We start from the raw sequence: 13,383 nt of genomic DNA on the forward strand, positions 1-13,383 counted from the left end.
GCTCTTTTTGTTGCTATAGTACCCATGGTCTTTGTCCCTGTAATTTGTAGATTCTCTCTAGGCCTTGGCTTATCTGCATTTACTTATTGTAATTTCATATCCATAGTTTTATGCATCAACATATTTACTCACCGGTCCCCTAGCTGAGTGAGGCACATTCATTAGCTGGAAAGTACAATCAAACTTCCTGCAATTAGGTGGAGTATGTTCAGTAAATCAGTGTGAGTATGTAAGTTAAAGAATCCTAACTTCAGTTATATTCTTCAAGCTGCTTAAAAAGCAAGAACATAGTTGTCTATGAATAATAAAGTGCCTAATAACTTGCAAACATGCTTCATAGTTAAATGCATCATTAATATTTTGAGTAAATACATGAATGTACAATGTGTTTTTTCAGTTTTGTCCCTTAGTTTCAATTGTTAACTGAGAGAACTTACTCATGAAGCATCATTATTTTAGAAACCTAATTTTATATGTGTGCAGTAACTTGTAACAATATTATACATTGGGCATATACATTGCTGTGGAATATGTAATTAATTGTAGTCAGTGTCACAGAATTTGTTAGTATTAAGGCCCATATATCATCCTGGGGTATGAATAATAAATTATACCCTGAAAAACCTTCTTGTGTTGAAGTATTAAAAGTTATTTGCTTCATATTAGGCAATAAAGTATCACTCTTCAATCAAATTTAAGGTTGATCAAATCACACCATGAATAATATAATTAATTGTCCATTGTTTGATGAGATCTCATCACCATTAGAAAGAAAATCATAAATTAAATATTATTTATCCAGTACACTTTGATCTTCAACAAAGATCCCAGAAATACATTCAAATTGAAATTAAAATGAAGATTCACAAGGCTGAGATTATTCTTTGCTTTGACAGCTTAACAGAAAAGGATAAAAGAAAATAAAAAGATTGAATTGATTAGAAAAGACTGAAAGGATGGGCTGAAGGACAGTGATATTGAATGGAAGCAGAAGTGTAATACTACATATTGAAAATTTCTTACCTCAAATTATGATTTTTTAAAATTGTGACTTATTCTCCCACTGAACTGTTCTTTTCCCAAATACTGCAAAGTACACAAGCTTTAAATGCATGATAATATTGAGGAATTCAGCAAGCACTATAGAGATATACTGTAGATATAATACTCTTTGAGTTTTATGAATATTTTGAGATGACCTCATGGCTGGGTTCTAATCTTACACAGACGTCCAGGAGCATGCTGTGCAAAAGGGCATCATCATCATTATCATCAGGTGCCGTGCCCAGTTTGAGCTTTGACTGCCATGGCCCACACACTCCTGTTTCGGGTCAAATGGATCAATTCATTGGAATTCATTTCCAATTCTCTGGCAGCTGTCTCCATCATCATTTGTCTTTGTCTTCCTCTTATTTTCTTCCCTTCAATCATTCCCATAATTACCGTGCATTCTAACTCCTCTTTCATTATCACATGTCCAATGAAGTTACGTTGCCTTTTTATGATCTCATACATTATTTCTTTTTTTGTGTTTGCTCTATTCATGACATCCTCGTTATATATTCATTTTGTCCATGATATTCTTTGCATCCTCCTCAAAAACCACATTTCTGCTGCTACAATTCGTTTCTTCATGTTATTAGATATTGTCCAACATTCTGAGCCATATAACAAAACTGGATAAACATAACATTTCAGTACTCTGAGGTGGGTTGTCATGTCTGGTTTAGTATTGGTCAGTATACTCTTCATTCTTGTAAAGGTGTCTTTTGCAATCCTTATTCTTCCTTTGATGTCCAAATCGCACCTGCCATCTGATGTCACCCAGCTTCCTAAGTAGCAAAAGTTCTTTACTTGTTTTATGTCTTCCCCATTTATTCTCAGCCTGCAGATAGGATTTTCCTTCTTTTTGGATATCACCATACATTCTGTCTTTTTGCAATTGATAGATAGACCCATTTTTGCACTTTCTTCAACAATTATATCAATTAAGTTTTGTAGTTCTTCCTCCGTACTTGCAATTAACAGTGTCATCTGTATATCTGAAATTATTGATGTTTTCACCACCAGTTTTGACTCCCAAGATGTCTCTTACTTTTTGTAATATTGTTTCACTGTACACGTTAAATAAATCAGGGGAGAAACACACCCTTGTCTAACGCCTCTATTGATTTTCATAAACTGATTCACTTCTCTATCTATTCTTACTGTGGCAGTTTGTTCCCAGTACAGATTTCTGATTAGGCAGAGGTCTTTCGAATCTAGAACTAGAGTTTTGTGCAAAAGAGCATAATGGCAGTATTACTCACATTCATATATGTTAAAACTAAATGATTTAAACAGCCAGTGTAATTAACAGTCATGACTTGTCTACCCTTCCTCAGGTATGGAGACCAGAACTGCACACAGTACTCCAGATGCGGCCTCACCAGTACCCTATATAGTTGCAGAATGACCTCCCTGCTCTTGAATTCAATCCCTCTAGCAATGAAGGCCAACATTCCATTTGCCTTTTTAATAACATTTTGTACCTGCAAGCCAACCTTTTGCGATTCATGCACAAGCACTCCCAAGTCCCTCTGTACAACAGCATGCTGCAATCTTTCACCATTTAAATAATAATTTGCTCTTCTATTATTCCTTCCGAAATGGATGATCTCGCATTTACCAACATTGTATTCCATCTGCCAGACCTTGGCCCACTCACTTAACCTATCTATATCCCTCTGCAGACTCTCCACATCCTCTGTACAATTTGCTTTTCCACTCAGTTTAGTGTCATCAGCAAATTTTGCTATGCCACACTCAGTCCCCTCTTCCAAATCATCAGTGTAAATGTTAAACAGCTGTGGGCCCACCACCGACCCCTGCAGGATCCCACTCACCACTGACTACTAACTGGAGAAACACCCATTTATACCAACTCCCTGCCTTCTATTGGTTAACCAATCCACTATCCATGCCAGTACACTTCCTCTGACTCCATGCATCCGTAGCTTATTAATAAGTCTCTTGTGTGGCACGTTATCGAGCGCCTTCTGGAAATCCAAGTATACGACATCCACCTGTTCCCCTCTATCCACTGCACTCATTATGTCCTCAAAGTGAGGGGGTCAAGGTCTGGCAACATTGGTAAATGCAAGATCATCCACTTTGGAAGGAATAATAGAAGAGCAGATTATTATTTATTATTATTATTTAAATGATGAAAGATTGCAGCATGCTGTTGTGCAAAGGGACTTGGGAGTGCTTGTGCTAGGTTTATGGACAGATCAGCCATGATCTTATTGAATGGCGGGACAGGCTCGATGGGCCGGATGGCCTACTCCTGCTCCTATTTCTTAAGTTCTTATGTTCTTATGAAAGAGGATACTCTTCTTTACATATTCTCTCTAATGCAAATCAAATGTTACGGCAGAGATGATCCAAAGGGAAACCAGAAAAGACCCCATGCTGTCTCAGATCTACAGAGTAATACAAGATGGCTGGAATGTCCAGCAGAAATTCCAGTTTCCCCATTTTTCCCAGTGCTGGCATTAACTCTCCCTTGATAAGTTTCCCTTATGCGAGGATTGAGAGGTGTACCATCCAACCTGAGAGCTACAGTGTTAGAGGAGCTACATACTGGTCATCTAAGCATTGCTAAAATGAGAGCACTGACTCAAAGTTTGTCTGGTGGCCTGTGATTGATCAGCAGATTGATCAGCTTGCCATGCACTGTTTGGGATGCCGACATTTCCAGAAGATGCTAAGAGCAGTGCTTCTCTTTGCCTGAAATGGTCTGCATTGCCCTCATAGAGGCTTCATGTGGATTTTGCCAGACTATTCATGGGCACAAAATTCTTGGTAGCAGTGAATGCAGCTGCAAACTGGCCAGAAGTGTTCACAATAGCCTACACTATTGATGTGTTGAGAAAACTCTTCTCAGAGACTGGTGTTCCAGAACACTTTAGATAGTGACACAGTTTAATGTAGAACAGTTTCAGTCATTGCTGAAAATGAATGGAATAAGACATATTACATCTGCATTGAATCACCCAGCTACAAATGGCTTGGTGGAAAGGTTTGACCAGAGTCCAGGGAACGCACTGTGAGAAATGTCAGCAGGGCACACTACACTAGCACTGAATAGAAGCTCTCCAATTTCCTCCTTGTGTATCACACTCCTCAACCAACTACTCAGCAGTTATCCCATTCCTGGCTCGTACATTGCACTCACTCTTGGATCTCCTCAAACCCAATCTCGGAGTGTGCAGGACAAACAGCTGAGACAAATTGAGGACATCTCAAAAGAGGAGGTTCAATGTTTCATTCCTGAACATGCAGTCCTAGCGAGGAACTAGAAACCTGATCAAACGTGGGTATTTTGAAAGATTAAGGTCAGAGCTGGACCACTCTACTATGCAGTGGAGATTGCATCTGATGTCATCTGGAGACAACAATCAGTTGAGGAGAGCAGAGTCAATTGTTAGAAAAGAAAGGTGACCAGAGCTGACAGAAGCACTTCCTGCAGTCCCAAAGTCAACTCCTACAACTACGACGGAGGAGGGCCCAGAACCTGAGTTTGTTTCACAGCCACAAGTTTCATCTGCCAAACAGAGTGACTCCTCCTTGTCAGAGACACGTTATCCTACAAGAGTAAGGAATCCTCCACAATGATTAAATCTTAAAGCCTGAATAGGATAACTTAAAAATTTATTATGCAGTGTATGTCTATATAGTACTTGTATAAAATACTGTGTATGATGATTAAAGAGCAATATTTGCATATCTGAGTTGGGATGCAATCTGTATTGAGTTGGAGTTTATAGTCAAGCAGGAAAGAATGTAGTATCACCAAAAAGAAACTCCAGTGCTTTTCTTTCAATTATTTTCTGGAGTTACAAAACATAACAGCCAGCAGCCAAGTGGAATAAGCCACCTTTATTCACACTCTTTGCTTCCTGCCAGTCAGCCAATCTTCAATCCATGTTAGTATCTTTCCTGTAATACCATGGGCGCTTATCTTGTTAAGAAGCCTCATGTGCAGCAGCCTGTTAACGGCCTCTGAAAATCCAAGTAAACAACATCCACTTTGTTCTCGTCTGTCCTGCCTGTTACTTCCTCAAAGAATTCCAACAGATTAGTCAGGCAAGATTTCTCCTTAAGAAAACCATGCTGACTTTGGGCTGTTTTATCATAGTCATCCAAGTAGCCCAAGACCTCATCCTTAATGGACTTCAACATTTTCCACACCACTGAAGTCAGGTTAACTGACCAATAATTTCCTTTCTTCTGCCTCCCTCCCTTCTTAAATAGTGGAGTGACATTAGCAATTTTCCAGTCCTCTGGAACCATTCCAGAATCTAGTGATTCTTGAAAGATCATTACTAATGCCTCCTCAATCTCCTCAGCTACTTTTTTAGAACCCTGGGTTGTAGTTCAGCTTCCCAAGCACCTTCTCTGTAGTAATAACAACATTCACTTCCGCCAGTTGACACTCTTGCATTTCTGGAATTCTTCTAATGTCTTCTACAGTGACGACTGATGCAAAGTACTTATTAAGTTCATCTGCCATTTCCTTGCCCCCATTACTACATTGCCTGCATCATTTTCCAATGGTCCAATATCCACTTTTGCCTCTCTTTTACTCTATATATATATATATATATATGAAAAAAATTGGTATCCTTTATGATATGATTAACTAGCTTACCTTTATATTTCACCTTTTCTCACCTCATGTTTTGGTTTTAAAGGTTTCCCAATCCACTAACTTCCCTCTAAATATTTTTGCAATAAATGCCCTTTCTTTCACTTTTATGCAAAAAATGCTCTTTTGTTTTTAGACAAGTATCAATGAATATAATAAATGAACTTGCTACAACTACTTCTGTCATTGTATCGCAATGAAAAATAAAATTCAAGAATTAATTTGACAACTGATTTATACTGTGTCATTGTAAAATATTCCTTCAGAAACAATGGTACTGTTCATATCCTGATAGAATATGGGTCATTTTCAAATAAAGATTAGAATAATAGTTCAGCTATTTCATGCAACTTAGGGGTACTAAATTTGGTATCTAGTGCTTTCCCAGCATATATGATGTGTAATCTCTTTTTGGGCTTCTAGCCAGGTACAGGTGTCAAATACATCTTATATGCTATATACACCAAGAAAGGCATTAGAAAGGCATCCTTTTTCACTTACCTCTACAGGGAGGAAGTTCACCACAATACTCGTCACTTTGAATCATTGCCGAAAGAAAAGTCGAGGCTTCTTTGTTCCTTGGCCTTCCTTCTGAGATGCCGGGATAAGGACGTCATCCCTAAGTTTGTGAGGTTGCATTCTGCGGTGGTTTCTCCAGCAGCTAAACACATTCTACGTTGTCCTGGCCAGGCATTGGTTAGGGTAATTACACTCCTGTACCCGGCTGGAAGCTGGAGAAGAGTTGATATGTACTAAATCTAGTTGCTCGATGAGTGAGTATAGCACTCATAGGGAAACTAGTGTGTCATGTAGAGTTTGGAAGCCTGTCTGTTGAAACAAGGTAAAGCCAACAGACAGCTATTGGGCAGTATAGTAGCTTAGCGGTTAGCATAACACTTTACAGTACCAGTGACCCAGGGTTCATTTCCCACAACTGTCTATAAGGAGATTGTACATTCTCCATGCCACCACGTAGGTTGCCCCTCGTGCTATGGTTTCCTCCCACCTCCCCAGGTTAGTAGGTTAATTAGTCTCTTGCTTGTAATTGGGTGGTACAGGCTCATTGAGCTGGTAGGATCTGTATCACTACATAAGTAATAGACATTTGATTTGTAAATCTGCTTCAGTGTTACAGACATCTCTAAGTGCTGTACCAGATTAAACAAATAACCTGCTTTGGTATCACAATGTATCACATTTTAAATGGTATAAGCTGCAATTTTTTTTATCATCTTGTCTTTGGAAAAAATTATATAAACAGTTATGATGCACTTGAACTGTCTTTGGAAAATCGTCTTTCCTAGATTGGAATCAGAGGGTTTAGTTTTATTTTAGATCTGCATCATTATCAAAATACTAGAATCAAGCTGCAGAAGGTTAGAATACAATCAAAGGCCTTTACATACATTAATATTCATTACTAGAGCAATCCAAATGCTTTAAACCTGAAGACAGATGACTTCCTATGCATCCAATTTTATTGTCTAAACATTCAGTAGTATCCTCCCCAGTTATTCAATTATGAATTGGATATTTCAATGCAAACAACAGGAATTCTGCAGATGCTGGAAATTCAAGCAACACACATCAAAGTTGCTGGTGAACGCAGCAGGCCAGGCAGCATCTGTAGGAAGAGGTGCAGTCAACATTTCAGGCCGAGACCCTTCGTCAGGACTGGGTCTCGGCCTGAAACGTCGACTGCACCTCTTCCTACAGATGCTGCCTGGCCTACTGCGTTCACCAGCAACTTTGATGTGTGTTGCCTGGATATTTCAATGACCCTTTAAACTAACTCCTTGCAGCCAGAAATTTTCAGTCCTCCCAGCGGAGTTAATCTTTCCTTTACTCAGCCAAATTGTGATTTTAATGAATGCTTTTTATACCTGTGTTTTTTCACTATTTCTGTTTTCAAATCCTGGAACTCCCAACCCCCAGCTGTGTGAACTAGGTCCACTAGCTCAGTATTTCATGGAACTGGCTCATAACCTACTTTCTAAAGAATAATAAGGATGAGCAATAAATGTTGATCTTGCCAGCAACACCCATACCATGAGTATATGAATTTATTTAAAAAGAACATATCCTTCATACAAATTCTTCAGAGGTTGACCTATCATCTCCAATTCTCATCTTAAGGATAGATTTCTATCCCAGAAAATGATTCTACAATGTACAATCACTGTGGTTATAAGATTCTATTGACATATAGAGACAGGAAGTACAAGAGGGAAAAATGGAAGTAGGTGGTCAAAAGGAGCAATAAGTATGTGATAGGCCAAAGATCCTGTTTCTGAGCTGTATGACTCTAGGACTTTCTTTCCTTCTTTCTTTTTAAATCTTTTTATTAATTTTCAAAATTATACACTTAATAACAAAGTTGGTACAAAGGGATTGGAATAATCTTAATCAGCATATGCAAAAAGGATTTTAAGTAACATAAGCGTAATAGACTTCCAAACTCATAATGAAATTAGACATAAAAAAAGAAATAAAAAGAAAAAAATATATATGAACAAAGAAAAATCTCCAAAACAAATAGAAAAAAGAAACCAAAAAAAAGAACAAAACAGGGCTAGACCAATATCTTGAATCAGACATGTTCAGTAACGTCGTCAACTCCGCTCCTCTATTCATATAATTTAAGTTAGAAAAAAAAGGTTCTGAAAGTTCAGATTACATCATATGAAAATGTTGCATAAAAGGTTTCCAAGTTTCTTCAAATTTAACCGAAGGGTCAAAAATATCACTTCTAATTTTTTCTAAATTTAAACTTAATATAGTTTGAGAAAACCATTGGAACGTAGTAGGAGGATTGATTTCCTTCCAGTTCAACAAAATAGATCTTCTAGCCATTAAATTAACAAATGCTATCATCCGACAGGCTGAAGAAGACAAAGATCTATGTTCTACCACTGGCAATCCAAAAATTGCTGTAATAGGATGGGGTTTTAAATCAAAACATACTTTGTAGAACTGTTGAAATAATATCAAAAATATCTTTCCAATATTTTTCCAAAAGAGGACAGGACCAAAACATATGAGTTAAAGAAGCCACCTCAGAGTGACATCTATCACAAGTAGGGTTTATATGGGAATAAAAACGAGCTAGTTTATCTTTAGACATATGGGCTCTATGTACTACTTTAAATTGTATTTATGTATGTTTGGCACATATAGAAGAAGTACTAACTAATTGAAAAATTTTATCCCATTTCTCTATAGGTAGAAAAAGTTGAAATTCCCTTTCCCATTCGTTTTTAATTTTATCCGATATATCTGGCTGTAATTTCATAATTATATCATAAATAATTGCTATTAATCCCTTCTAAAAAGGATTTAAACCTAAAATTTTATTGATAATACCAGTAGGATTTGAAGTCGGAAAGGTAGGCAACGTAGTATTTAAAAAAATTCTTATTTGTAAGTATCTGAAAAAAATGAGATCTAGGCAAATCAAATTTCTTAGTTAACTGCTCAAAAGACATAAAACCGTTATCCAGAAATAAATCACGAAAGCATATTATACCTTTCATTTTCCATATCAGAAAGGCTTGGTCCATTACCGAGGGTTGAAAAAAGAAGTTAGATATAAGAGGACTTGATAACATAAATTCACTCAGGCCAAAATATTTACGAAATTGAAACAATATTCACAATGTATGTTTCACTATAGGGTTAAGCGTTTGTTTATTCAATTTAGATAGTACAAAAGGCAGTGAAGTTCCTGAAACGGAAGCTAATGAAAACCCTTGTACAGAGTGGCCTTCAAGATTTACCCAATATGGGCTTGGAGTTATATTCCAATCTTGTGTCTAAAATATTAATTATCGAATATTAATTGCCCAATAATAAAATCTTAGGTTAGGCAAAGCCAAACCACCCTCTTTCTTAGATTTCTGTAAGTATTTTTTGCTTAATCTGGGATTTTTATTTTGCCATATATAAGAGGAAATTTTAGAATCAGTAGTATCAAAAAAGGACTTAGGAATAAAGATTGGTATCGTTTGAAATAAATATAAAAATTTAGTTAAAATAATCATTTTAACAGCATTGATTCAGCCAATCAATGATAGAGACAATGGGGACGACTTAGTAATCAGTTGTTTAACCTGATTAATTAATGGTAAAATGTTAAAATTGAATAGTTCCTTATGTCTCTTAGTAATTTTAACTCCTAGATAAGTAAAATAGTCAGTAGTCACTCTAAATGGAGAGTTTCTGTAAGTAAAACCTGCATATTTAATGGAAAAGTTCACTCTTACCTAGGTTCAATTTATAACCAGAAAAACTACTAAACTGAGCAAGCAAAGTTAATACTGCTGGAATAGATTTTCCTGGGTTAGAAATATATAATAGTAGATCATCTGCATATAGTGATAATTTATGAGACTCAGTTCCACGGGTAATGCCAAATATATTAGGGGAGTCACGAATGGCAATAGTTAGCAGTTCCAAGGCAATATCAAATAGTAGTAGACTAAGAGGACAGCCCTGCCTGGTACCATGGAATAGATGAAAAAGAGGGGATATTTGATTGTTAGTAAATACCGAAACCAAAGGGGTCAGATATATCAGTTTAATCCAAGATATAAATATCGAACTAAAATTAAATTTCTCAAGGGTGTTAAATAAATATGTCCATTCAACTCTGTCAAAAGCTTTCTCAGCATCCAGTGGAATAACACATTCTGGAATTTTGGATGAAGGCATATAAACAATATTCATTAATCTCCTAATATTAAAAAAAGAGTAATGATCTTTTATAAATCCAGTCTGATCAGCAGAAATAATTTGAGGTAATACATTCTCCAATCTCATTGTCAATATTTTAGAAAAAATCTTAGAATCCACGTTCAGCAAAGATATAGGCCTATAAGATATACGTTCAATGGGGTCCTTATCTTTTTTAAGAACTAGGGAAATAGAAGATCGATAAAAAGATTGTGGTAATTTACCTATAGATACTGCATCCCTAAAAACAATACACAGCCAAGGAGTCAGTGTAGTAGAGAAAAATTTTTAAAATTCTACTGTAAATCCATCTGGGCCAGGTGCTTTACCTGAGTTCATTGAAAAAATAGCATTCTTTATTTCCTCTACTGTAATAGGTACATCTAGCTTTGAACGTTCATTAGATGATAATTTTGGAATATTCAATTTCTTAAAAAATTCATGCATTATAGTAGAGTCATCAGGAAATTCTGATTGATATAAGGAGGTATAGAATTTTTGAAAGGATTTATTAATCTCGTCATGGTCAACTGTCAAAGTGCCATCTTGTTTATGAATCTTAAGAATCTGTCGTTTAACCGAGGCCGATTTCAATTGATTAGCTAAAAGTTTCCCAGTTTTATCGCCATGTATATCCAGGACTCTCTAAAGCCTGACGTGTTGTCACCTTTAATGTTCTTTTCTGCCTGCAGTCACTCATTTATAGCTTTCAACATTATTTTCGTGTACTGTATTTTACCAGCTAAAAACAAGTCAGTGTAAAAATGTTAATCTGACTTCATTTCAAAGAAAAATAAAATGATGAATCAGCATCATAAAATATACAAACAAGAGAAAATCTGCAGATGCTGGAAATCCAAGCAACACACACTAAATGCCGGACAAAATGGCACCAGTGACAAAGACAGAGGCTGCCACAGAGCCGCGTGAGAGTCTGCCTGTGCCGCTCTAAGACTCGTACGACGTTTATTCTCGTGGCCAAAGTCCACAGTCAGAAAAGCCTCCTGGCAAGAGAAGAAGAGAAACTCATTTACAGGTGTGGGTAAAGACTGATTTATACTTCTGCGTCAACATGACACCATAAGTACTGCGTCGCCACAAACCCTACGCAAAGCCGACACGGAACCCTATGCCAGAGCCTGTGTTGCTGCGACGCGCACCTCTCCCAAAATGTAAACGCGCGTCGTGGCAATGCAGAACGTAACAGCTGTGATTGGTCTGCTTGGTAGCATCGCATTTCATCCTAAACTGGAATAGCTTCCCATTGGGCGACTGAAGGGCAGGAAAGGAACTCTGGCTGCAATGTTTTCCATAAAGCTTTACAGACCTCCAAAATTATGGAGTATACATTTCGCTTTTACGAATAAAGACGCTCACTTCTTGCTTACCCCGAGAAAGACAACTATGACCATGAAGCCTTGCATGGGTAGGTGTGTGCGCATGCGTGACATGCGCGAATTGCAGAGCGACGCAGACACACCAATGCACAAGTATAAATGCGTGTAAGTCACTTGCGTAGGTTACAGCGTCGAGTTAACGCAGAAGTATAAATCAGGTTTAAGGAGCAACAATGGATGTGTTCTCCAAGCCAAAGGCTGAAGTGCAGCTGTTCACACCTCTGTGCTTTTTCTTGATGTGCAATTACAATTGTTAAGTGCCTGAGCTTCACTCACAGAAACTGTATCCTTTCATATTACTGATACCCTTGGATATTTAACTCCCTGTCATCTCCACTGTGCAACTATGTTTCTGTAATGGCCACTGAATCTAAAGTTGAATTGGCTTCACGTGTAATCTGATAAGATTTCCTCATCTACTTAGACTGTCCCCTGGAATTGAGGATGACTTATTTGCTCTCCCATTTTGTGTGTTCTGAGGTGACTGACATGTCATTTGTGGGACCTGCATATTCTTCCACTGATGGAGCAGGAGATGGCGGATGAGACAGGTAAGTGGTTATTTTGACTAGTGATATGTTCCTTCTACTTCTCACACTTATCCTTCCTGTGCTTCTGACATACGTATGGCCTCAAGGTTCCCAACTATACCCAAGAGTTGTAAAGAAAAGACTCCTTTCAGGAAACGGGATGGGAAGAAGCACGAACTTCACAGAATCAAGTTAAATTTGTTGTCTTTGTGACAGCAGTACATTGCAATACATAATAATAGGAAACAAGAAAAGAACATGAATTGCAGTAAACATATATAGATATACAGTGAGGTGGTGTTCATGGGTTCAATGTCCATTCGGAAATCGGATGGCAGAGGGGAAGAAGCTGTTCCTGCATTGTTGAGTATGTGCCTTCATACTTCTGTACTTTCTACCTGATGGTAGCAATGAGAACAAGGCATGACTTTGGTTAGTCGTGATAGATTTCAATGGAAAGCCACTGTCACAAGTGCGGACACAAACACATTTTGTAGCGTTAACAAGAATAGAGTTTATTAATCGTTACCAGGGAAGCAGGGAAGCAAGGATTGTTCAAAGGGAGATCAAGGAGTGAGCAAAGTAAAAGCTGGAATAAGTGTGGGTAGACTCGGACTTGGACTTGGAACTCGGAACATCAGAAACTTGGACTTGGGACTCTTCTATAGAATTAGTGTTGTGCAATGAACCAGATTTGATCAGGGACCTCGAGGTAAGGGAGCCATTAGGAGGTAGTGACCATAATATGGTAAGTTTTAATCTACAATTTGAGAGGGAGAAGGGAAACTCAGAAGTATGTATTACAGTTGAAAAAAGGGAACTATGGTGCTATGAGGGAGGAGCTGGCCAAAGTTCAATGGAACAATACCATAGCAGGGATGATAGTGGAACAGTGTTTCTGGGAACAATGCAGAAGGTGCAGGATCAGTTCATTCCAAAGAGGAAGAAAGATCCTAAGAGGAGTAAAGGGAGGTCGTGGCTGACAAGGGAAGTAATGGACAGTATAAAAATAAAAGAGAAGAAGTGTAACATA

The sequence above is a fragment of the Mobula birostris genome, chromosome 4 (assembly GCF_030028105.1).
Source record: "Mobula birostris isolate sMobBir1 chromosome 4, sMobBir1.hap1, whole genome shotgun sequence".
In the NCBI taxonomy this organism is placed as follows: Eukaryota; Metazoa; Chordata; class Chondrichthyes; order Myliobatiformes; family Myliobatidae; genus Mobula; species Mobula birostris.